This window comes from Rhinoderma darwinii, chromosome 6 (assembly GCF_050947455.1).
Source record: "Rhinoderma darwinii isolate aRhiDar2 chromosome 6, aRhiDar2.hap1, whole genome shotgun sequence".
NCBI lineage: Eukaryota > Metazoa > Chordata > Amphibia > Anura > Rhinodermatidae > Rhinoderma > Rhinoderma darwinii.
The window spans coordinates 52128776-52155034 of record NC_134692.1 but is presented as its reverse complement, the minus strand read 5'-3'; positions in this window follow the sequence as shown (position 1 = coordinate 52155034).

Here is a 26259-nt window from a genome sequence, read left to right as displayed (position 1 = left end):
ATTTTAAGGTGTCCATCAAAAACCTCAGAACTCAATCTGATCAAGCATCTGTGGGATGTACTGAAAAAACAATGGAGGCCCCACCTCAACTTACAGGACTTAAAGGAAATGCGGTCTATCTGTCTGTCTGTCTATCTATCTGTCTGTCTGTCTATCTATCTATCTATCTATCTATCTATCTATCTATCTATCTATCTATCTATCTATCTATCTATCTATCTATCTATCTATCTGTCTGTCTGTCTGTCTGTCTGTCTGTCTGTCTGTCTGTATGTCTGTCTATTGTTCAAATGCTGTAATGATTCCAGCTTGATATTGAATCCATTTTTAGATTTCATGAACTGCAGAAATTGAATAAACAAATCAGCTAATTGTGTATTACGTTTGAGCTCAATATTATGGAAAGACACATTCATATAAATCTATAGATTAGAATATCATTTGCTAAAATGATTGCCTTCCACAAATAAAACTGACTTCTGTCAATGTTTTTTACCTGGCTTTATATAGTCAATGGAGACAATTTTGCTTTAAAGGGACTCTGTCACTAGTTTATTAATTCCCTATCGCCTAACTAATCTAATAGGCGCTATGATGCTGATAACTACAGTGCATTTAAAAAAAAACAAAAAACGTTTATTTGCAAAGTTATGAGCATTTTTCTAAATATACTAATGTGGCTCTAATAGCGAAATATGAGGTGAATCTCTTTTCACTCTGGGCGGTGTAATGTTTTCTGTATGACGCTGTCCAATCAGCTTACAGCTTTTCCGCCTTCCCTGTCCAGCAAGACAGGGTTGTTATATAGTATACAGCTTCCATTCCCGACTGTTTCCAACTGGTTATATCTCTGGTTGTGTCACAGCTAGAACTGTGATCCTGGTGTCATATGAAAGATTAGAATCTCCTCTTTCAAGTGACACCAGAACCGTTTTACGTGGTCCACAGCCTGAGATATGGCTGTTTTAAGTGATCCCCTTTCCCTCCAGCTTTAGTCTCACACTGTGTGAAGCAGCTTCATGCTGATAGGACAGCATCAGAGGCTGTGAGGTAGCTCCACCTCAGGAGAATCGCTGCTGTTGACGCCCTTTTGTCAAGTATAGGCTAATTAGCATATTTTGAAATAAGCTCATAACTTTTAAAATAATGAACGTTTTGGGACACAATTTTCCCTAGCATTATCAGTGTGACAGCGCCTATTAGATGAGCTGGGAGATTGGGCATTACTAAACTAGTGACAGATCCTTTTTAAAGGATATGGAAAACGTTGATGCCGTTTTTTTTTACATGTAATGTATGTATTTTGGGATATTAAGCACTTTTGTAATGTGCTTTTATTAAAAATGTTGCTTAATTTCTGTTCTGCTTCTTTTATGCATCCTCTGTACATAGAAGCTGCGGAACGACATTGTCAGTCAAATCCATCAGTGAGCTGGTCTAATGGCACGTCTGACAGTGTCTCCTTTGTGACTCTGACACCTCATCTAACTTTAAGGCCTCATTCTGATGGCTGTGTTCTTTTCCGTGATATATGTCGGCAGTATTTCCCGGACCGAACACAGTTCAGGGAGGTGGGTTATCTATGATGCTAGGAATCCCTGCCTCCCCGCAGGAATACTGTCCCATACTATAATCATGTTTTCAGTACAGGACAGTATTCCCACGGGGAGGCATGGACTCCTAGCATCATACATAACTATGATGCTAGGAGAACGCCTCCCAGAACTGTGTTCGGTCTGGAAAATACTGCCATATGGTGCATATATCACATACCGAAAGCAGCCACTGATAAAATCGAAGTTGATCAAGAGTTCTAACCACGATACCCCATAAAAGACCCCAGTCTGTCCGCACGAATGCAAGATAAAAGTTCCTGCCACAGTGCCCTCCAGAAAATAGTAATCATAGTGCCCCATAAATGTTCCTACCACAGTGCTTATAAGGAGTGTTACCTCACTGTCCCATATGAGCACTTGTCATAGTGTTAAATGCTATGGACAACTTTGCACTGGATATTTTTTTATTGTTGTTTGCTTCCTAAATGCAAACTTATACAACTTTCTAAATAGTCTTCATTAAAAATATCCTACCATTTTGCTTCTATTAAATCTGTGCAGATCTGTAGATAACTGGCTGTGCTGCTACAGTACTTCTAACTCAAATCCGTCAGTCCACTGCTACTTACGGGCTGATCTAGTCTGCTCTCCCTCCTCTCAGTGTTAGCGGTAGCAGCAGGGTGGGGAAGAAGATTGTACACGGCTGATAAAAGAGTAGAGAGGGAAAAAGCTTCCAAGTCTTCAGAGAGAGCACAGGCTATCAGTACCAGAATGTAGATGTGGAGGAGAGCGGAGAGGTAATCACAAAGGCTATCAGCATAGAGCGAAAGCTGTGCTGATACATGAGCTAGTGAAATCAGCAGCATCCTGGAGTCACAGACCTTACATCTACCATGTATTTAATGGAAGGGACATGTCTACAGGAGAAAAGTCTGAAACTAGAGCAGCTTGAAAACTGCATATTCGAAAGTCTGAAAATAAATGAAGATTGCAGCCTGCAACTTAGTGCAACTTTTTTTCAACTCCAAGTAACCACTAACATATATAAAAATATTTTTTTCTATTTAATAGAGTTCCATAGCCTTTAACTTATCTTCACTATGTCCCGCACTGTTCTCTTCCACTCAATGACATTGGGGGTATTTATTAACCTTTCTATCAGTTTTCTGGGGGTAGAAAAGTCGCAAAAGGCCTAAAAGTCGCAATTTGTGGGGAAAATTTCGACTTTTGGGCATTTTACGTTGCTTATGGCTCATTTGAAAAAAGTGTGTGGGGCTTAGCAAAAAAGGACAGGGATACCCACAACCCAACAAATTTACTATAATTTATTAAACAAAACTGCTGTAAATTTCACTCTGTGAGGCGTTACAAGGCAGAGGCCCATGCATGGCCCCGTACCTTCCCCCCTGATCAGACTACTGGCCCTCCCCCCAATTGTACAACACCTCAGATCACCACAGGCTCTCACAGAAGGCTGCAGCGCATACAAGGTACGGGTGCCGAGCAGCATCAGAACATTGTATGTAATGCAGAATTCAGGACATATAAGGCCCTGCTGTAGCTTGGCGTCAGGACCTTGTATGCGCCGTGGAATACTGTGAGAGCCTGAGGAGTTCCAGGGGGGAGGAGTGGTAAGTATGTTTTTTTTATTTTATGTCCAATCCGATGGGTGGGTAAGAGGAGTGGGTCACACCCTGTGGCTGCAATAGTTATGGCCAGCCGAGAGATGCAACACGTTTATTAGAAGTCATTCGCATCTTACTCCAGAGAACTGTTTATTATCACTGGCGTATGAAACGCGAGTCTTAATAAATCTCCCTCATTAAGTTTTATGCAGGAAGACAGAAACTGCACATAATTTTTTTACTGCACTGATCTCTGTGATAAGTGTAGGAACAGGATGATGGTATTTATTTTCTGTGACAGACATCCAATGTCTTTGGTCTGAAGAGTTGGTTGACTTATTTTTCGTGGGCGGGCTGGGCTGAGGGGGAGGGGGACATCCCAAGACTGGACCTGGGGATTGGTGAGCATAGGGACAAATAACTTGCCGCTCTGGGCTCTCCGAGGTCGCAATAACGCATAAGCATGCTTTAAAAAAATAAAATACCAATACGCATGAGACTGCACAGCTTTGGGACCACTGGGCAGCAGCAATAGACGTCATCAGCGGTCAGCCAATAAGTAGCTGTGTTGGTGATGTCTTTTACAGCCGCCAAGCAGTCCCCAGACACGTTGTTACTAGTGTACTAGTGAATCTGAAGTAAGCTTATCTGGCAGAGTTGTTGCCGCTATTGTTTGTTGATCTTGCTACTTTGATTGGCTTTAATATACTGTTTGAGGAGGGGGGTTCATGTGCTGCTTTTGGGTACAAGCTTTGAGGAAGGGAGATAAGTTGTTTGGGGGGCTTGTGTTGCGGGATGCATTAAGCTGAGATTTAGGGCAAGCATTGTGAGTGGTAATCTACTGCATTGTATCATGTGCTTCTTTGGGGGAATAATAAATTGTTTGGGGTGACCAGGGGGTGTGTTTTATAGGGGAAGGAGGACTATCATTACAGGTAGAGGGATCTTGGGATTAGCTTTCTGGGGGCTTTGATTTTCTATTTTGGGGGTGGACTAGATCTGGGGTCTGATTCATTTAGGGGGTCTGATCTGGGGTCTAGTTCATTTAGGGAGTCTGGTTTAGGGTCTGATTATTTAAGGGGTCTGGTCTGGGGCTTCTCTCAAGTTCAAGTGAGTTGGGCTGAAATGTTGCAGAGGTGAATAAAAGTCCTTTTTCTTTTTCACAAAATTACCGGAATGCTACCATTTTTTTTAGTATACGGTATATAAAAATATATGTGTGTGCAAGAACAAAAAGTTGGCACTTAATATAACGTTTTCACTGTTGGCTTGAGTCTTAAAGATTAGCTATTATTTCATTTTTATTTCCATAAAGCAGTAGTACAAGGCTAGAAAATAAACTTTGTATTTTATCTTATGACAGGAAAATGCCTCTGTCTCCACTTATTAGCAGCCTCTTCACTCACTCTGAATTCCCTTACATATATTATGGCAGATATACTATTCAAACAAGCTAGAATTTAGCCATACATCCTGTGCGACACATTTATTTACTGTTTATACCCTTATTACGCTGCACTTGACATGGGCACGTAGCTTTACAGAAAGCGGCGTGGCTTAAATTGTGTGTGACAAAACTTTGAGTGGGAATTTTACATTTTAAGCAACAAATTATTGACCTTTGATAAACTATTTAATTCCATATTTTAAAAACACAAATGTTTTATAACTTTTTACAGGTATTTATTTTTAAAAAGGAACTTTTCATTTTAGGTGAATTTTCAGAGCAAGCCATTATGTGTGGGTACATAAATAACACTATTTCTGACCATTATATGACTTGTACTATATCTGCATTTTCAGCAGTTGTCCCTCTCTGCAGGCCTCATGTCTAGTTGTCAGTTGTCCCTCCACACAGCTCCAGTGGGGGCGAAGGCTAGCTGCTATGATGTCTCCCATACACAGCACAGAGAGAAGAGGGGATACTGCTCCCTTACCTCTATCTCTCATACACAGAAGCCGCAGCATAGGGGACATTATACAGCAAAATTAATTGCTGTGAATCCAGCATCGGGGTGAGATAATAGAAGACTTACTAGAAGCATTCATTTGTCTCTCTGCCACGGTATATCTGCAAGCAACTCCTACTTTTTCCTCCCCCTTTCCTCTCCATAGACACCTATGGGCAGCAGCTGTCACCTGAGCTCTTCATAAGGCTAATACATTTTCATAAATTTCACATTAAAGACTGATTTTACCAGTCAATTTAGAGTGAGTAAAATTGCATGAGGCAAGAGAGGAGAGAAGAGATGGCTGGTAAGTGGAGAAAGTTGCATTTTTCTGTAATAAGATACATTACAAGTTTCTTATCTAGCCTCGTACTATGGATTTATGGAAAGTTAGTTGAAATGACAGTGACTTGAAGTTTTGCTATGTGCATAGTTATAGCACAGTTTTTTCTTGTTCTACCTCTTGTCAGATGTGCCTGTTTTTAAGAGTAGTTTAATTTAAGAAACACTCCAGGTAAAACCGAACAACTGTGTTATGCCTAATACAGGGCCTAAAGGGTTGTTCTTTCAATCATAGTCTTGAATTATGCCATGAGGCCTGCACTTGGTATAACACAGTGGCTCAGATTTTCATGTGTTTCATAAGGGCTAGTTCACACAGTTTTTTGGCGCTGTTTTTGATGTGGAAACCGCGAGCGTAAAAGAAAGCTTGTGGGAAAAAAGCGACATGACCTTTCTTGAGGCATTGTTCTGCCTCAAAAACCCCATTGAAATCAATGGGAGATGGAAAGAAGCCTGTTAAAGAAAGAGGTAAAGAAAAACGCCTAAAATAACGCCTCAAAAAATACGTGTGGTATAAAACCACTTAAAAAAACGGAGCTGATTTTTCCAGGTAGAATTTTCTGCCTGTAAAAAACTGTGTGAACAGGGCCTAACTCTCTTAACTGGTTGCCAACACAGGACGAGAATACTCATCCTGAGCGGCGGGTAATTGGCGCATTAGGACGAGTATTCTCGTCCTTTGTTACATGATGATCGGGGCAGCGGCTATAACGGCTGTAATACTGGGCAGCAGCAATAGACGTCATTAGCGGTCAGCCAATAAGTAGCTGTGTTGGTGATGTCTTTTACAGCCGCCAAGCAGTCCCCAGACACGTTGTTACTAGTGTACTAGTGAATCTGAAGTAAGCTTATCTGGCAGAGTTGTTGCCGCTATTGTTTGTTGATCTTGCTACTTTGATTGGCTTTAATATACTGTTTGAGGAGGGGGGTTCATGTGCTGCTTTTGGGTACAAGCTTTGAGGAAGGGAGATAAGTTGTTTGGGGGGCTTGTGTTGCGGGATGAGCTGATTTTTCCAGGTAGAATTTTCTGCCTGTAAAAAACTATGTGAACAGGGCCTAACTCTCTTAACTGGTTGCCAACACAGGACGAGAATACTCATGCTGAGCGGCGGGTAATTGGCGCATTAGGACGAGTATTCTCGTCCTGTGTTACATGATGATCGGGGGAGCGGCTATAACGGCTGTAATACACAGCTGCAGCCCCTCACTATCAGCGAAACCTCTTCTCTCTGCCGTTAACTCCTTGAATGCCGCGATCACAGCTGATCGCGGCATCCAAAGCTAAAGTGAGAAGGGGGTTTCTTTAGGGATTTCCTGTGACACGATCAATGGCTATACCTGGTATGGGCAGACAGCCCCGGGTCCATTGAAGGACCCAGGGCTGTCTGACTATATTTTCTGTTGTTAGGGCATACTTAGGTATGCCCTAACAACTGCCTGTGTTCAATCAGTACACAAGCTAATGTGCTGGCATATAGATATATGCCAGTACTTTAAAGTTAAAAAATAAAAATGAGAAATCTCTTTATGGGATTCAAAAAAAAAGTTAAATTAATTTAAAAAAAAGTTTGGTTAAATAAAAAAAAAAATAGTAAAAAAAATACACAGAAACACATTTTTGACAAAATAAATTAACTTTTCAAAATTTAAGTCCCAAAACATGCAATAATATACGCATATTTGGTATCGCCACGTTCGTAACAACCTGTACAATAATTGTATAATGTTATGTATGATGTTCAATGTATGGTGTAAAAATAATAATAAAGAAAACTGCAGCGGAACTGCTTTTTTTTCTATGTTTTTGCCAAAATAAAAATGTATAGAAATTAAACGATAATGTAAATATACCAAGAAAATGGTACCTACATAAAGTACAACTTGTCCCACAAAAGACAAAGTCTCATACAGCTACGTCGGACAAAAAAAAAAGAAAATGTTATAAGCGCCGGGATGCAAAGAGGGAAATATAAAAAAAAATCTTCGGTCCTCAAGGCCAAAATTGTCCGTGTCCTTAAGGGGTTAAGAGCATTTCTACCTATAATGCAAAAAAAAAAAAAAAAAATATAAAAAAAAATAGTAACTATAACACCTTCACTTACTCTAACAACTAAGAAATGACTTAAATCTTGAGGGTTAACAATTAACAGTTTCTACCAGTGGCAGACATACAGCAGAAGGCCCTGGTGCAAGAAAGGTATTTGGTCTCCTTGCAGTCCATCTAGCTGCTACGTTCTATCCTGACTGCCGGTGAATTCTCTGTGCGGTCTTCGCAGTGCTGCTACCCCGTTTACCTACGGGAGCAGAACGCGGCTCCTGAAATACTCTGTGCTGCCTTAATCTCTGTGGACAGGTCAGGCTGGTAAACGGGGTAGCAGCACTGTGAAGACCGCACAGAGAATTCACCGGCGGTCAGGATAGAACGTAGCAGCTAGATGAGGGGAACACACCCAGCTGCTAAGTGAGACACAGCAGGGCGCGCTTCCAACACAACCGTGCTGTTAGCTATACAGCTGACGGCTGTCAGCCGTGCAGTAGGATCTTGTGCGGGGTGGTGACTTGCCAATCATGTGAAGGTGTTATTGAGGACAGGAGTGGAGGAGAGGTAACAGACTGAGAGCCATGTAATGGTAAGAGCAGAGTTCACAGCAGCACAGAATATTTCAGGAGGGGAGCGTGCAGATGTTGAGGAGTGTATGATGCTGACTGGTCACGGATTGGTCAGCGTCATACACATAAACACGCCCAGTTAAAAACACAATACACGCCCAGTTGGACATAACGAAAACAAAAACGCCCAGTTGTCCATTTCAAAGCTCATTTGCATAAATATAAAATAGCTCATAACTTGGCCAAAAATGAACGTTTTAAAAAAAAACAAAAAAACGTTACTGTTATCTACATTGCAGTGCCGATCACATGCAATAGGAGATAGGGGTTTGAGAATCTGGTGACAGAGCCTCTTTAAGTGGCACAAAGTATTGGACCAATTTAATGAAATAAACCCAAACTATAAGAACACGTAAAGGTGACAGCGGACTCCATTGTCCATTGGGCCCCTATACAGGTTGCACATATGGTTTATAATCTAATTTTCATCCCTCATTTTTTTCAAGAGTAGTAACAGAAAATGGCAAGCATTACTTATGTTACTTATTTTTTCAGACTCTTGAATGAGTCTTGCAAGAATCTGCTTGATTATAAATTCATACTTTGCTCGCCCATGGATTGCTGCGTTACTTGGCAGATTACCTATTCGAGAATTGGTTTCAATTATTATAGGAACTATAATGGGTGCATTACCTGTGCATTTCTTGTTGCCACTTTTGAAAGACACACACAGGTAAGAAATAGTTATAATTAAGAAAACAGAATTCTTAAAAACAAAGAGACAACTCAAAGGTTTATATCATTGCTGCTATATAATGGTAATAATGTTGTCGAAACTCAGTAAACACCATCCTATGACATTTTGGTAAGTTTGTTTTACCTTTGTAGTCAGTTTTAAAACTAAAATGATTGTTGCAAAACAGAAAAAAAAAATGAAACACAACGGAAAATTAACTAACATCATGAATTTATATTTGTACAGAACCTTGATTTTGATTATAGCTGCACAATTTAGACTGTCCACCAGGTGGCGAAAAAGCATGCAAGATATGTAACGTGCATCCTAGTTCCATTTTAATAGCATCTGTTAAAATGTGCAAAAAATTGTTTTTCTCTTTTTCCCCTGCACTTTGTATATTATTCAGAACCTCATGTATTTAGGCTGTATTTAGGCCTTGTTCACATCTGCTCCATTAGGGGGCTTCGGAGCAGATTCGGCCGAGATTACCAGAAACAATAGCGCAATATTGTTTCTGGTAAAACCACAGAAACCCGGACAGAGTGCTGATAGAACCCATTAAAGTCAATAGGTTCCGTCAGTCGCCGATGCTATTCATTGTCGGAGCAGAACAACGGAAACCCTGATGCAGGTGTGAACATAGGTGGGTCATATGGTTACCTGAAAACTTGTTTCCATTCATTGTCAAGTCTCAGCTTTCAGTATTTATTTCTGGGAGGGGTTGAGGAGAAAAATAATAAAAAATAAAACGAAATATTCCTGTTGTAAAGTCTTTAAATAAGTTAAAACATAAATTGACAATATTTGTATTTTATAATATTGATAACATGTATCAATAATTATATTGTTTTTTTTATAAGACATAATACGATTTCTCCTCAGATAAAATTATTTGTTTGGGGGAATAAAGCTCTTCTGTCACTTCCCGTTTCTGGACTACAACGCCTGCAATCCTCATTCCTGGGTCTGGTGTTATCAACAGTTTATTACTGTAACTTTACCCTTTTTGATACTACTTATATAAAATTTAGAGGAAGGGGGTAGGTTGATGTGTGAGAGAGGTACACAATATTCAGTATATTACTTCCTTTCCCATACTAAATATTTTTCAAGCACTGTTACCAATTAAAAGTAATTGTCCTTCTATATACATATGTACATTCTATATACATTTCTATATTTCTGGTTTCCCATGCACATATGTTATGGTCAAACATCACATTCCATTTTAGCATTAAGGGAAAGACCGACCTGACATCACTTGAAGGAACTAAGGAACTAATTTAGTATTCACACAAGTTCCTGACTTTTTGCCCAGACGTGTTGTCTATGGTCACTGGAGCTTCCTTATTGGCTTACATTAGAAAGGAATTAAACAACCGACCACGGGATTATATAAAACTCCCGTGGCATATAGCAAATCATTAAATAGTGCCCCATAATATTTACTGCACCAAGACAATAGCATCTTATACTTGCTTAACCCTTTAATGACCAGCCTATTTTGGACCTTAATGACCAAGCTATTTTTTACGTTTTTCAATCGTCGCATTCCAAGAGCTATAACCTTCTTATTTTTGCGTCGACATAGCTGTATAAGGTCTTGTTTTTTTGCGAGACAAGTTGTATTTTTTAATAGCATCTTTTTTAGGTACATATTATTTATTGATTAACTTTTATTAACTTTTTTTTGGGGGGTAATAGAAAAAAATCAGAAATGTTGCCACTCTTTTTTGCGTCCTAAATCTACGCCGTATACCGTGTGGTATAAATAACACAATAACTTTATTCAGCGGGTTGTTACGATTGCAACGATACCAAATTTGTATCGTTTTTGTATGTTTTACTACTTTTACACAGTAAAAACGCTTTTTTTTCAAAATTATTTGTTTTTGTGTCTCCATATTTGAAGAGCCGTATCGTTTTTATTTTTTCGCCGATGCGGTTGTATGAGGGCTTTTTTTTTGCGGGACGACTTGTAGTTTTTATTCGTACCATTTTGGAGTAGATGCGACTTTTTGATCACTTTTTATTACATTTTTTTAAAGTCAGGATTCACAGAAAACAGCAATTTTTCCATAGTTTTTTTTTTTACAGCGTTCACCGTGCGGGTTAAATAATGTAATAGATTTATAGTCGGGGTCGTTACGGACGCGGCGATACCAAATATGTGTAACTTTTTAACTTTATTTTGTTTTTTTAATAGTAAAGCATTTTGTAAGGGGAAAAGCTGGGTTTTTCATTTTTTTTCACATTTTTTTTAAAATTAACTTTGTTAAACTTTTTTTTCACTATTCTACTAGTCCCACTAGGGGACTATAATATGCGATTCTGCGATCGCATTTATAATACACTGCAATACTTTTAACACGGACAGGCATCTGCTAGGTCATGCCTGAGGCATGATCTAGCAGGCATTCACTCCAGGCAGCCTGGGGGCCTTTATTAGACCCCCGGCTGCCATTAGAGACACAGACACTCGGCGATCGTATCGCCGGGTGTCGGTGGGAGAGAGAGGGAGCTCCCTCCCTCTCTCCAAAACCACTCAGATGCGGTGCTCGCTATTGAGCACCGCATCTGAGGGGTTAAACATGTGAGATCAATACTAATATCGATCTCACACGGCAGAGCAGGGACGCTCCCAGCCCTCAGCTGCCTCTAGCAGCTGAGAGCAGGGAGATCTGACAGCTCCCTGCTCTGTAAACTTATTCCGATGCCGCGACGTAAAAAGTCTATGGCATCGGAATAAGGCCCGTTAGTGACCGACGTAGAAACACGATGGGTCGGTCACTAACAGGTTAAGGAATTACTGAATAGTCACACAAAAGTAACAATAAATATTGTCACATGCTCCTCTGCCTATTCCTGAAGACATATCTCCCTCTAAATTACCTAACAAGTTCTGTTAAAATCCTTCATCCCTATGTTCACTCCCTTGGATTTGACTTTGGATAGAACACATAGGATTCCTAAATCCTGTTCTGCACCAGATAATGCTCCCAGGGATGTTTTATCGAGGGTTCATTTTTACCAAGTCAAGGACTGTATCCTTCAGGAATCCAGAAAATTGGGGAAACTGCCAACTCCCTATGCACATATCTCAATCTATCCCGATCTATCTGCTTCTACTTTGATGCTGCGAAGGCAATTTCAACTGATCACTTTGGCACTCACAGAACAAAATCTCACATATAAGTGGGGTTTCCCGGTCAAGATCTTAGTTTCCAGGAATGGTTCTTCACATGCGATCTCTACTCCATCTGATGGGGTTACTCTGCTACGCCAGTGGAACATTCCTATCAAGAATACAGATTCTGCACCAGCCAGTAAGTCACCTAGACGTCTTCATCCGGAATGGGAAACGGCACAGGGACAGTCCATCACCTGATCTTCACGTCGGCTGTTCGGTCATGTAATTATGCTACTTCTTTCTAACATTTTCTTTCTCTCTCCCCATGGAGGTCGGTATGGCGCAAAGTAGGCGCCATGTTTCCTACATTTTTGTTTTCTTGTTTATGTTAACGTATTTGGTCGAATTGTTCTGTCCACTTCAAGTTTCACAAGATATGGCCTTCATATTATGGCCTAGTGATCAGCGCCAGGCTAGTCGTACTACATTTTTTTTATGTTTCAGAATGCCTTTTACCTTATCTTCTTTAAATGTAAAAGGGTTTAACAGCCCTTTTAAACATCAGCAGATGTGGAAAGAGGCCCTAACCCGTCGTAGTGATGTCTTCTTCGCCCAGGAGACTCATTTCTCCTCCCTTAATCCCCCGAAATGTACCCATTTTAAATTCCCTCACGTATTTCAGGCTTCTAACCCCAGCAAATCTAAGGGTGTATTAATTGCAATTAAAGACTCGGTTGTCTTTCATAAACATGAAGTCCTTTTGGATCCTCAAGGGAGATTCCGGATACTAGTCCGTGATATTAATAGTATTCATAAACATGAAGTCCTTTTGGATCCTCAATGGAGATTCCGGATACTAGTTCGTGATATTAACAGTATTACTTTTAGTTAATATATATCTTCCTAACTCTTACCAACTTAAGGCAGTTCACAAAATACTCCGTAAGGTTAATCTGGTAGCAAAAGATCTATTAAACATAGGGAGAGATTTTAATGAAGTTATGCATCCAGCTATTGACTCCTCCAATGTCCATATACCCCGCTCCAATCTACATCACACAGTACATTCGGAAGAGTTATATGATGTTTGGCGCTATCATCATGGTAATGAATGTGACTGTAACGTCCGTGGTCGCTGACCACGGACACCTTCCATCCAGTCGACTCCCTTCACTCAAGAGATGTCTGCACATACGGCCATCCTGCTCCACAGTGACCACCAGGGTGCGCTCACGAGCTCAGTCCAGACTTGAGAAGCCAGAGCCCAAGCATGTTGGTGATTGAGCTAATTGATCCAGAGCACCCTGGGCTATAAGAAGGTCCCAGCCCCATGCTCCCACGCCTGAGCTTGCAAATGGTCCCCTAGTGTTTCCTGCTCCCCGTGTTTCCTGTTCCTGTATCCTGTAACCTGTATCCTGATCTAGTGCCGTGCTTAGCTGTAGCCGTGCTGTGCTGTATACCACGCCTGTCCTGCTTCTCCATGCCTGACGTCTACCTGCTGCCTAGTTCCTGCCAAGCCTGCCTTGCTACTGTCCGAGCTGCCACAGGTACCCTATATAAACTATAGACTCTGACCTGCGCCCTGTTGGCCAGCTGCCATACCGCCAAGGTGGTACAGCCCAGTGGGTCCACGAACCCTACGTGACAGTGACTTTACGTATTTCTCTGCACCACATAAGGTATACTCTCGGATAGATATGTTTTTAGTAAGCAAAATCAGCCTCCAATGTATCTCTACATCTTCTATTGGAGACATACCGTGGTCTGATCTCAATGGTTGTTTTAGATCAACTACCCTCGCCCCCCTTCTCCTCCTGGAGATGAAATGATCTGGTACTGGATCATCCTCTTACTAAAGATCTGATGGATACCCACCTTCAAACATATTTTGATATTAATTCCCCATCTTCTGCCAATTTTTTTTTTTTGGTGGAATGCTCATAAGGCATATATGAGGGGGATGGGGATTCAGGCCGCCTCCAGACTGAAAAAAAATAGGGAAAAAGACCACCAACGATATTCTCGACCAATTGCATACTCTGGAATCCCTCAATAAAACAAAAGTGCAAACACCTATTAGATGTGGGACTCCCAATAGGGGTTCGGAATGCAGTTCAAAGCTCCTTCCCTTTCCAATAGAATACACTTAAGATCTCTTATTTGGGCATTAATCTCACTAATTCTACTCATCTCCTCTTTAAACATAATTTTACTCCACTTTTACATAGTATTCCTCAATTGTTAAATACATACTCTAATGTTTGCACTTCTTGGGCGGGGAGGATAGCGATCATTAAAATGATGATCTTGCCCATTATTCTTTATATGTTCCGTGCTGTAATAATCCCTCTCCCCAGTCCTTTTTTGAGAAATCTACAAAGAATTCTCAATAATTTTATATGGGCGCGCAAAAAACCTAGAGTGCGGATGCATACATTATTTAGACACTGGAGACAAGGCGGTATGGGGCTTCCAGACGTCCAAAAATATTACTGGGCTGTTACGCTGGACCAATTAATGTCTTGGTGTGTCCCATCTCCCTCGAAGAGGTGGCTACATATTGAACAGGCACTAATAGATCATCCACTTATCTCATTGTTGGGGGTTGGCTTGAACTATTCTCCTAAAACTTATGCTTCTGTGTCCCCGACTATCTCAGCTTCCCTGAAGGTTTGGAAAGCATACTCCTCCCAACTTCCTTCACTGGCTCTCGCTCAGATTAAGAAAATACCCTTACGAATCTACTTGCTTACAACATTACCAGATGTCTCTTTGGAAAATTGGATACACTCAGGAATCTCTCACATCCACATAGTGACCATAAATTATTGGCCTTTAGTGATTTAGTAAACACTGATTCTATCGCGAATAGAGATTTCTATAAGTATTTATGTATTCACCATTTATTTACTTCCTTGGATGTCAATACATTAATATTTCCCTCTGTTGCTCTTCAGTTATACAGTATTTTGATCCCACATGTAAGAAAAAAAGGTATATCAGGATTCTGTGGAGATTTGTGCGGGCATCTCCTCTCCAGCAGACCTCCTTATTGTGATAAGTGGGAGGAGGATTTTCAATCCTCATTTTCTTTTGAACGATTGGTGGATTGGCTTTTCTTGGACCAAAAAAAATATCCAGGGTTGTTATACATTGGGAAGCTTTTCAAAAATTGTTATTACGTTGGTATTTGATGCCTTCACATTTTGCAAAGTCCGATATTTCCTACTCAGAGTTGTGCTGGAAGGGATGTGGCTGCAAGGGTTCATATTTTCATGTGGAGGCATTGTCCGGAGGTTTGTTCCTTTTGGATTAATGTATTCGATATCATCTCTCACATTTCGTCTTGCACTGTTAAGCCTGATCCGGTTATGGCCTTATGTTTTCTTAATATGCAAACTATCCCACATCATTCTCAAGTGGTGTCCAGTCATATTATTATAGCGGCTCGATTGCTCTTAGCCAAAGCTTGGAAAATGCATACTCACTTCTCTACCATTGAACTAGTTAATCAGGTAAATACCTTCTTTACTATGGAACGCATGTTTGCTTTGAGATCTAATAGGCTTCCTAAAATTATCACACTATGGGAACCATGGCCCAACTATCTCTCCACTTCTCCACAGGGGGCTCATACTCCACCTCTTTTACCGCCTCTAGTCTGACTTTTACAATATGCAGCTTTTTTAGCTCTTAGTTTAGGTGACAAGACTCATCCCACTTTTGCTAAGATATGTTTGTAATTTGCCATCATATATATATATATATATATATATATATATATATATATATATATAATATTTATATTTTTTTTATAATGTATTGTTGGCAATGTTTTAACTTTGGGGTTGAAATTTTTTTTTTTTGGAGTTCCTATTTAAGTGGGCATGTGATCTGATATGGGTAAGCAGCTTGGTATCATCCTATGCATATTATTCCTCTTTGTTCTTTTTTTATATATGGACTTTATGGTAATGCTCTGCTATACGTGGACACTGTTCATCTTACTTTTCTTTATACTACTTAATATATGCTTTCACTATTGTCTTTCGTCCTGTATTATCATATAAAATGTGATGTATGTGTTTCAAGGTTCTTGCATGGACCTTCCTGCTATTTTATACATGCTTTATCTTCATACATTGTTATGTTCATTTCTGCTGTTTATTTTTGTGGCTTTGAAAGTTTATTAAAAATTAAATATGGAAAAAAAAAGAAACCCACTGATCCCTGGTGACAGTGGCCATTATAAAAATTGATTGCTCAGTGGATTCATAGAGGCCAGCCTTAGCTCTTTTGTCTTTAGATTTGTCATCACTGATCCAGCAATAGACGTTGCCCACATTTACTAAGACTGGGGTATATTAAACCATTCTAAGTAAATGAGGTAGTTGGAGTGCTCTGCACCACATAGCTGAACGCATCTTAATCATTTTTTGTGGTTTTTGACTCTGAGCTTCTTGAAGACCACTTTCCAAGTAGCAAATTGTACCGCAAATGTCTCACAAGTCAAAGTTTGCCTATTTTTGGCTAGAACTCCTTTGTCAATGTGGGTCAATATGTACACTTGGTCCTATCCAGTTCTCTGTAGTTGCTGAGGGCCATCATCACAAAATGGAAGTTCTCATGTGTTTACATTATGTAAACCTATTTTGTGTTCTTATACAGGGCCGGCTAGATAGATTTAGGATAGATGGTGCCCCGTGCAAAATTTTCTTTCGGCGCCCCATCACATCATAAAAAAAATGCCCCATAAAAAAGTATAACACCCCCTCAATATTCATAGTGCCCCCACACAGTATAATGCCCACTTTTGTGCCCCCACACAGTATAATGCATCTTTAGTGGCCCCATGCAGTATAATGCCCTTTATAGTGCCCCCACACACTATAATGGTACTTTAGTGCCCCCATGCAGTATAATGCCCTTTATAGTGCCCCCACACAGTATAATGCCCCCTTTTGTGCCCCCCACAGAGTATATTGCTCCCCACACAGTATAATGCCCCTTTAGTGCCCCTACACACTATAATGCCACTTTAGTGCCCACATGCAGTATAATGCCCCATACAGTATAATAATAATAATAATAATAATAATAATAATAATAATAAATAATAGTAATATTTAATAATATAATATATTATAACCCTTTTAAGGACACAGTATTTTGTCCTCTAAGTGTGCCCACACAGTATAATGCCCCCTGTAGTGCCGCTACACAGTATAATGTCCCCTTAGTGGCCTCTGCACAGTATAATGCCATCTTAGTGGCCCCTCACAGTAAAATGTTCAACCTCCCCTAGGTGCCACACACAGCCCCCCTTGTAGATAGTGTCCCCTGTAGATTGTGCCATATAGCTGTAGATTCTGCCATACAGCCACCTGTAGATGGTGCCATACAGCATCCACCTCCCCATGTAGACTGTGCAATACAGCCCCCCACCTCCCCCTTGTAAACCGTGCCATACAGCCCCCACCTCCTTGTAGACCGTACCATACAGCCCCCCACCTCCTTGTAGATAGTGCCATACAGCTCCCCCACATCCCTCTTGTAGACAGTACTATACAGTTCCTCACTGCCCCTTGACGACAGTGCTCAGGCAGGCGTCGCGGTCCCCCTCATGCCGCAGGCACCGTAGCAGCCACTGTAGCTTCTACAGTGGTAGTTACGTCACCGCAGAGAAGGAGCGCCAAGGCGAAAAGGCAGTCGCAGAGTTGCCGGGCCCGGACATTACAGAAACACAAACAGGGGAAGCGCAGCGCCCCTTCCACCTGCTGGAGTGATGCGCCCTGTGCGATGGCACAGGTTGCACACCCCAAATGCCGGCCCTGTTCTTATACAACCCACATATTTTAAGGCACACATAGATTGGTCTCCTAGCTGAGTCATGTTTTAATTTAGAGATAAATGTAGACAGAAATACCTGAGTTGACCCATGGATTATCACAAACATTATGCAGCTATGTTTTAAATTGTATTCTTTTAGCCAGGGACAGTGGTGTACATAATAGAGAAGGGGTGCTCATAGATCAACGATCAAATTAAACCCCTTTATTGTGCAGACTTTTACCATTAAGGGCAGAAGTGTCTGGTTTCTGGTGTTTTCTTCCACCTTTATGGTCTTTCCATGACCCTTTGGGCAATTTCTCAACCTCTTGGTTGCAAACAATGCAGTTCTACTGCAGAAGGGCGTCCAGTCACCCAATAGGAGAGAAGGTTTATACCAACCATTGATTGGTTCTATAGCAGTTGCATGGGCTGCTTCTATGGTATGTTTGCCCCTGGCCAAGGACATGATAAAAGGCATCAATTTAGTTCTCTTGGAGAAGGTAAAGGTAAAAGGTTAAAGGTAAAATGTGCTTCTAATGTGATTATAGGGTTTGTTTTTTATCCAAGTTAGGCCGGGTTTACACAAGCGCGTGCGCCATCATTATGACACTCGTTTCACGTGGTGCTTTTCTGTTTTCATTCATCCTTTTCACTGCTGTTGCGCGAATCACGCTGTTCGCACGGAAGTGCTTCCATGTGACATGCGTGCTTTTCACGCACCCATTGACTTCAATGGGTGCGTGATGCGCGAACAGCGCACAAATATAGAACAGGTCGTGAGTTTTTCACAGTGGACTCACGCTGTGTGAAAATCATGCACCTGTCTGCACGGCCCCATAGACTATTATAGGTCTGTGCGACGCTCGTGAAAATCACGCGCGCTGCACGGACGTATAACACACTCGTGTAAATGAGCCCTAAGGTTACATTCAGACGAGCGTGTCCGATTTGTGCACATAAATACACAGCTATTTTCCTACATTTTCTGTCCATATGCGTTGCGTATTGGCATCAGTGTGCTTTGCGTATGGCATGTGTTTATCACGTTACATTTCTTTCTCTGCTTTTCTATGTATTTGACGTGTGAAACATGGACAGCACATGAATGTTGTCCGTGTGCTGTCAGTGGTTTTCACACACCCATTGACTTCAATGGGAAAATGTACCAATATAGGACATACAGTGAATTTCACGCAACGGACACTCGCTGCATGAAAACTCACGCATGTCTGAATACCCCATTGAAATCAATGGGTCCGTGTGCTGTGCCTTATTTCAGCACACAGACGAGTATTATGCTTGCCTGAATGAGCCCTAAGGCCTTATTCAGATGAACGTTGTATATGTCCGTGTGCTGTCCGTTAAAAAATGTACAGCACACGGACCTATGCAATTCAAAGGGGTTATTCAGACGTCAGTGATTTTTCATGCAGCGTGTTTCCTTTGCGTGAAACTCACTGCATGTCCTATTCTGTCCCTTTAGTAGACGAAGTTGCCCGTTGAAGTCTATGGGTGCGTGAAAATCACGGAAGTCATCCGTCTGCTGTCTGTGATTCACGCACCAGTTGTTAAAGAAATGCAGAGAAAAAAAAAAGTGTGCACCAACACTGACATTAAATACTGATGGCACACGGAACAAACACTGATGGCACACGGAACTGAAATGTGTTGAATACGGTTCGTTTTTGGGGATGCAAAACAGACATGCTCGTCTAAATAAGGCCTAAGGGTATGTTCACACGGCTTATTTTCAGCCATTTTCCGGCCGTAAACGATAAATCGGAAGCAGAACGCCTCCAAACATCTGCCCTTTGATTTCAATGGGAAAAACTGCGTTCTCTTCCGACGGGGTAATTTTTTTACGCTGCCGTTTGAAAAACGGCCACGAAAAAGAAGTGCATGTCACTTCTTGAGCCGTTTTTGGAGCCATTTTTCATTGACTCTATAGAAAAACAGCTCCAAAAATGTCCGTAAAAAACGCAGTGAAAAACGTGAGTTGCTAAAAAAACGACTGAAAATCAGGAGCTGTTTTCCCTTGAAAACAGCTCCGTATTTTCAGAAGTTTTTGAGTTTGTGTGTGCACATACCCTAAGTCTCACAGCCTTCCATGTTCCTTTTACCACACAGAAGGTTGATAACATTCCTATGGGAGTGATTTTACTACACTAGTTAGCTAAGCAGATGAGTTTTCAGAAAATGAAAGCTGAACTAATTGGGTACTGTGGCAAAAAGGGCACTTTGATAATTTTTTGGGATGCATGTGATCCAAAATGTTTTAAAACTGCTTCCACTGCAAGAAATTCAGAATTTTTAGCTGTAAATATGCTGTAAATCACTGTCCCTGGGTCACCATGGATGGTCACTTAACAAGTGGAAAAACAAGGACAGACATAAATAATGGGCAGTAAATTATTACTAAGGATAGCCATGATCATCAAGGATGTCTTCTATAGCACAGGACAATCATGCATGATCCCTGAATACCAAGGGATAGTCAATATACCAATGGTTCACCAGGAATTGCAAGTGGGTCACCAGGGTGGCATATTCTGTATTTGTTGTACTTGGTGCTATGGCTAGTTAATACAACTCAACACTCTACCAGCAGGTCTGAGCTTTGTGATATACGGCATTGCAGAACACTTCAAGGGGTTTTCTCATGTCATGTTCCATATCACAAAGACCTGCTCTAGCAGACCCAGATCATCCATCGATTACATAGTCAGCTATTTTTTTTGACTGACTAGGAAGCAATACAACATTTCCTCTGCAGCGGCCGCTACAATGGAAATGTATGGCAGGCTGCAGCTGATCGCCGTTGTCAACTTCTATTTTAAAAGTGGTTGTCTGCATGAGACGTCTTTAACATGTGATTATCACTTTAAAAGCAGGATCACCGGTCGAATCATTTTATTTTCAGTACCCAGAAAAATCATTTTGTGCCAAAGCAACAATTATTCCTCTGAATTATTTCCCTCAATTTAGAAATATTGGATAATATTTTGAAGGAATAATAGTCTTTGAGAAAGAAAAATCTCAAAGGAAATACCAAACCAAAATTAAAACAACAAAAGTATTCTGCCTAAAAACATTAAACATGGAACGTTTGTGCTTGCCAAATTGCTATTCGGCGTTTCCAGGCTACAAAAGGGTTCCACCCACACCACTACTTTTCCTGAGCAAATATGGTCATTCTACTTTACTAGAGATACCCTCAGATATACTTTGTGCGCTTTCTCTGTGATTGACCTTAGCTTCCATCATTGACTATCCTTGCCTGCCGCTTTCCATTACCTTTCGTTTTGTAACCCGTGACAAACCTGTGCCACATTCTCTGACATTTCAAAACCGTGAGTGCCCATCTGCCACCTGCCCTGACTTTTGCTAGCAGTTTTCCTCAGTCTCAAATAGGCCTTCTCCTCTGCCTTTGTGCTTCATAGACTGGACCCTAGTAAACCATTTATCCTGGAAGTAGATGGCTCATCTGCAGGAGTTGGCACTGTGGATTCTTCTCCAAAGCCTTCTCCCATGACGGGAAAAATTATAGCATTGGAGATCGCAAATTCGTGGCCATTAAATTGGCTCTCCAAAAAATTGAGACAATTGCTTAAAGGGGCTCTTTATCCCATCACCATCTATAACTACCACAAAAATGTATTGTATCTGCAAATGACACATCGACTAAACCCTCATCAAGCATTCTGGGCTCTGTTCTTCTCCAGATTTAATTGCTTCCACTATTATCGACCCGCTGAAGATCAGGACCCTCTGCCTTCCCCCCTAGTCTTTAAAGTTCAGCTTGAGAACAATCGTTCAGCCAACATCTATCAGCCCTAATTTACCCAGTAAAATGCACATTTAGCTCTGCTGAACATGCATGTTTTTTCCTGTGTCTATAACGTCAATATATGTTGGTTCATGCTACAATATCAGCAACACAGACATGAAATCCAAATGGCCATAAAATTTTAAATGCCAAGATTGATAGCGATCGACGCATTTGAGAGGTTTGTAGCAGATCGGCACTTCCACATTACGATCGCAGGAAGTGCCGATGGTTGGCATGGCAACCGGAGGCCTGACAACGGCCTTCGGGTCTGCCATGTACGGAAGCCAATGAAGACCAACCTCCGGCTGGTCCTGATAGGCTTCCTGTCGGTGTTACTCTGACAGCTATAATACATTATACTACTTAGGTAGTGTAATGTATTAGAGAAGAGTTCATTGCTGCAGGTATTCAAGTCCCCTAGTGGGACAAAAAAAAAAGTTAATAAAAATATTGTACAAAATTGTAAAAATAAAAATAAAAGTTAAAAAAACAAAAACTGCCTATTTTGCTATAATAAGACATATCATAGGAAAAAAAATAAAATGTTAAAAAAAGTACACATATTTGGTATCACCGCATTCGTAAAGACCCAAACTTTAAAACTATACTGTTATTTTTCCCGCATGGGGAAAAAACAATGCCAGAATCGCCATTTTTTTGGTCACCACCCCTCCCAATATATGGAATAAAAAGTGATTAAAAAGTTGCATGTACACCAAAAGAGTACCAATAAAAACTACATCCCGCCCCACAAAAAAACAAGACTTTTCACAGCTTTTTTGACTGAAAAATAAAAAAGTTATGGCTCTCATAATATGGCGACACAAAAAAATCTATTATTAAAAAAAAAAAAAGTGATTTTATTGTGCTAACACTGCAAAACATAAAAAAATATATATACATATGGTATCGCCGTAATCATATCGACCCGCAGAATAAAGTAAAATGGTCATTTATAGCCCACGGTAAACACTGTAAAAAAGAAAGAATAAAAACATTGTCAGAATTGCTTCTTTTCGGTCCCCTTGCTTGTCAAAAAATGTAATAAAAGGTGATCAAAAAATCGCATGTACCCCAAAATGGTACCAATGAAAATACAGATTGTACCGCAACAAATAAGCCCTCAAACAGCTCCGTTGAAAAAAAATAAAAAGTTATGGCTCTCAGAATATGCGCAGAGCTCTCCAAAAGTGAATAAGATTGGGCACCATTTATCAGTGCGACATTGGCCACACATCTGCGGATTATTGTTTATTTAACACTTTATTTTACCCTCTTATTATACCCTGATTTACTCCTCACAGCTTACATGTGCCCCCACATTATGAATTGAAATACTAGTAAAACCCAAACAGAACAAATAGCAAGCTAATTCTGTGCTCCAAAAGCCAAATGGCGCTCCCTCCCTTGTGAACCCTACAGCGTGCCCAAACATAAGTTTACTTCCACTTACCGTATTTTTCTGACTATAATAAATCTTGCTAAAAGTCCCTGTGTCTTATAGTCGGCAGTCAAAGGACCCGGCAGCGCCAGGCCCCCTGACCTCTCCTTCTTTAACCCCGTCCTGACCCATGATGTGACGGCACATCATGGAGCGGGGAGGGGAGGATGTATGGAGCAGGCTCACGTGCTTAGCCCACTCCATACACTGCAGGTGTCAGCAGCTGACACACTGCTCTAATGGCCAGGAACAGCCAGGAACTGTTCCTGCCCGTTTAACTAGTTAAATGCAGTGGTCAATAGCGACCACAGCATTTATAGTGGTTTTCCCATGAAGGACATTTATGACATATGCAAAGGATATAATCCAAAAAGTTAAATATTTGAAGCAGCACAGATCCCGATATCAGGAGCGGTGTCACGCTGTAAAATCAGACAACCCAGTCTGACGTAATGTAATCCTCAGAAAAAGAATGGTTGAACAGCAGCACACGTCCCCCAAGTTTCAATCAATGTGTTCTTTTATTGGTCAAACATCCAGTAAAAAATGGCAGCATTTCGACCCGTGACAAGTGGAGGGTCTTTCTCAAGCCTTGATTATAAATGTCAGATAGACGCGCATCTATCTCTAGAACGGGGCCCCCTAAACCCCGTTCCATCTTACCCGGTTCCACTGTCTTCTGGCCACTTCAATACCTGGTTACGTGGTCGAGTTACGCAAACAGTGTAACTCGCTGAGCTACGTAGTTTCCGTAACTCTCATACAACTGAATAGTAGTTACGGAAACAGTGTAGCATGCTACGTTGCTTCTGTAACTGCCATTCACTGCTATGGGAGTTACGGAAACAGTGTAGGTCAGCTGGTTACGCTGTTTCCTTAACTCATCCATGTATTGCAGTGTATTTTGCCAGCAATGTAATGAATGACCACTGGTTCAAGTCCCCTAGGCGAACTAATAAAATTTGTAAAAAAAAAGAAATGTTAGATACATTTTCAGGAGTGTAGAAAAAGGGTTTAAAAGTTAAAAAACAAAAAACCTTTTCCCATTTCTCCACAAGCACAATGTAAAAATAAAAAAATAATAAAAAAATTGGTATCACTGCATCAGTAAAAGTCAGAAACGATTACAATATAGCATTATTTGACTCACACAGTGAACAGCGTAAAAAAACAAAAACTAAAAACACAGAATCGTTGTCTTTTGGTCACCATAGCGCTAAAAAGAATTAAATAAAAAGTGATAAAAAAATCGTATGTACCAAAAAATGGTACTAATAAAAACTACAGCTTGTCCCGCAAAAAATAAGCCCTCACACCACTCAAACGATGGAAAAATATAAGTTATGGCTCTCAGAATGTGGTGAAACTGAACAAATTATTTTTTTTTACCAATAGTTTTTTCTTTGTAAAAGAAGTAAAATATGAAAAAAATTCTGGGTGCGTCTTATAGTCAGGTGCGTCTTATAATCAAAAAAATACGGTATATGGTATCGCCATACCCGTTAGAACCCACTTAACATTTTATGAGGTATTTGTCTTCAGTGCACAAACTGGGCACAACATATTGTGCACTAAAATGGCATAGCAGTGGAAAACTGCCAATTTCACCATTAACCCTTCGCGCACCATGATGTAATAGCATGTCGTGGAGCGGGGGGTGATGTATGGAGCGGGCTCACGTGCTGAGCCCACTCCAATGCTGCGAGTGTCATCTGTGTATGTCATCTGCACGTGGAAGATGGCACTGAACGTGGCAGATGAAACAGGACGTGGCAAAATGACAGCAGGTGCAGTAGACACGACTCCAACACTAGTAGGCATAGGAACAAGAACACAGCACGGGATACAGGAACAGGTAACAGGGCACGGGTAAGAACTTGAATGGGAAAACAATAAGGGAGCATTTGCAAGACAGACTTGGGATACACTAACAACGCTCAGGCAAGGATCAGAAGGGCAGGGCCCTTCTTATAGCGCAAGAAATCATGTGTAGTTGATGATGATGATTGTTCAAATGTGCGCGCGCTGGCCCTTTAAGACCGGGCACGAGCGTGCGCACGCACCCTACGGGACACAGCAGACCGGAGCAGAAGTGAGCGCTGGCGTCTCCTAGGAAGGAGATGCCAGCCAGCGCTCACTGATCCATGTATGCGGGCGTCGGCCATGGACGCTACAGCGACACAGGGGATATTTCTAAAAACTGCAGAACCTGGCAATAAATATTATTGCCTCATGCACACGACCGTAGCCATGTGCACGGCCGTGATTTTTGGGTCTGCCGCAAATCGCGGGCCTTGCACATGGCCGCGTGCATTATTTCCTATGAGCCTGGACCGCAGAACACGGCCGTAATAAGACATGTCCGTTCTTTCTGGGGTCCAGGCTCCTGGGCCATGCATGGACCATGGAAACCACGGTCAAGTGCATGGGCCCATAGGAATGAATGGGGACGCAATTCTCCCGTGGATTTTCGGGGGAATTGCGGCCGCAAAAGCACGTTCGTGTGCATGGGGCCTAAGTTGCATTTCTCTGGTAAAACCTTCTGTGTTACGGGAGAAAAAATGTATTACAAGCGATTTTCTAAAAAAAATAATGACATTTATAAATTTCACCTCCACTTTGCTTCAATTCCTGTGAAACACCTAAAGGGTTAAGAAACTTCCTAAATGCTGTTTTGAATACTTTGAGGGGTGCAGTTTTTAAAATTGGGTGACTTATGGGAGGTTTCTAACATATAAATGTAACGCCTATGGCTGCGGACCGTCGTCCTGATCTACCCCCGGACGGCCGCGGCCATGGACGAGTGAGTTCCTGGGAGACGCCGGCACTCAGTTCCGCGTTGCGAGAATGGCTCCCGCAGGGTGTGCGCGCCCGCGCGTGCTTGGCCTTAAAGGGCCAGTACGCGCACATGCAGAATATCTACAAATTAGCCCAGAATGCCTCTGGACTATAAAAGGGGCTCTGCTCTCCCAATCATTGCCTGAGCATTGTTGTGTTACCCTAGTTTGTCTTTGCAAATGGTCTCCTAAGTGTTTTCCAGTTCCGAGTGTTTCCCGTTTCTGCTGCCTGAACACTGTATCCCGTGCTACGGTGCCCCTGTGCCTTGATGTGTTGGAGTCGTGTTGTGGTCTCAGCTGCATCTACTGTGTTGCACCCCGCTGGGTGTCTGTCTACTGCCGGAGCCTCATCTTAGCCTGAAACCACCC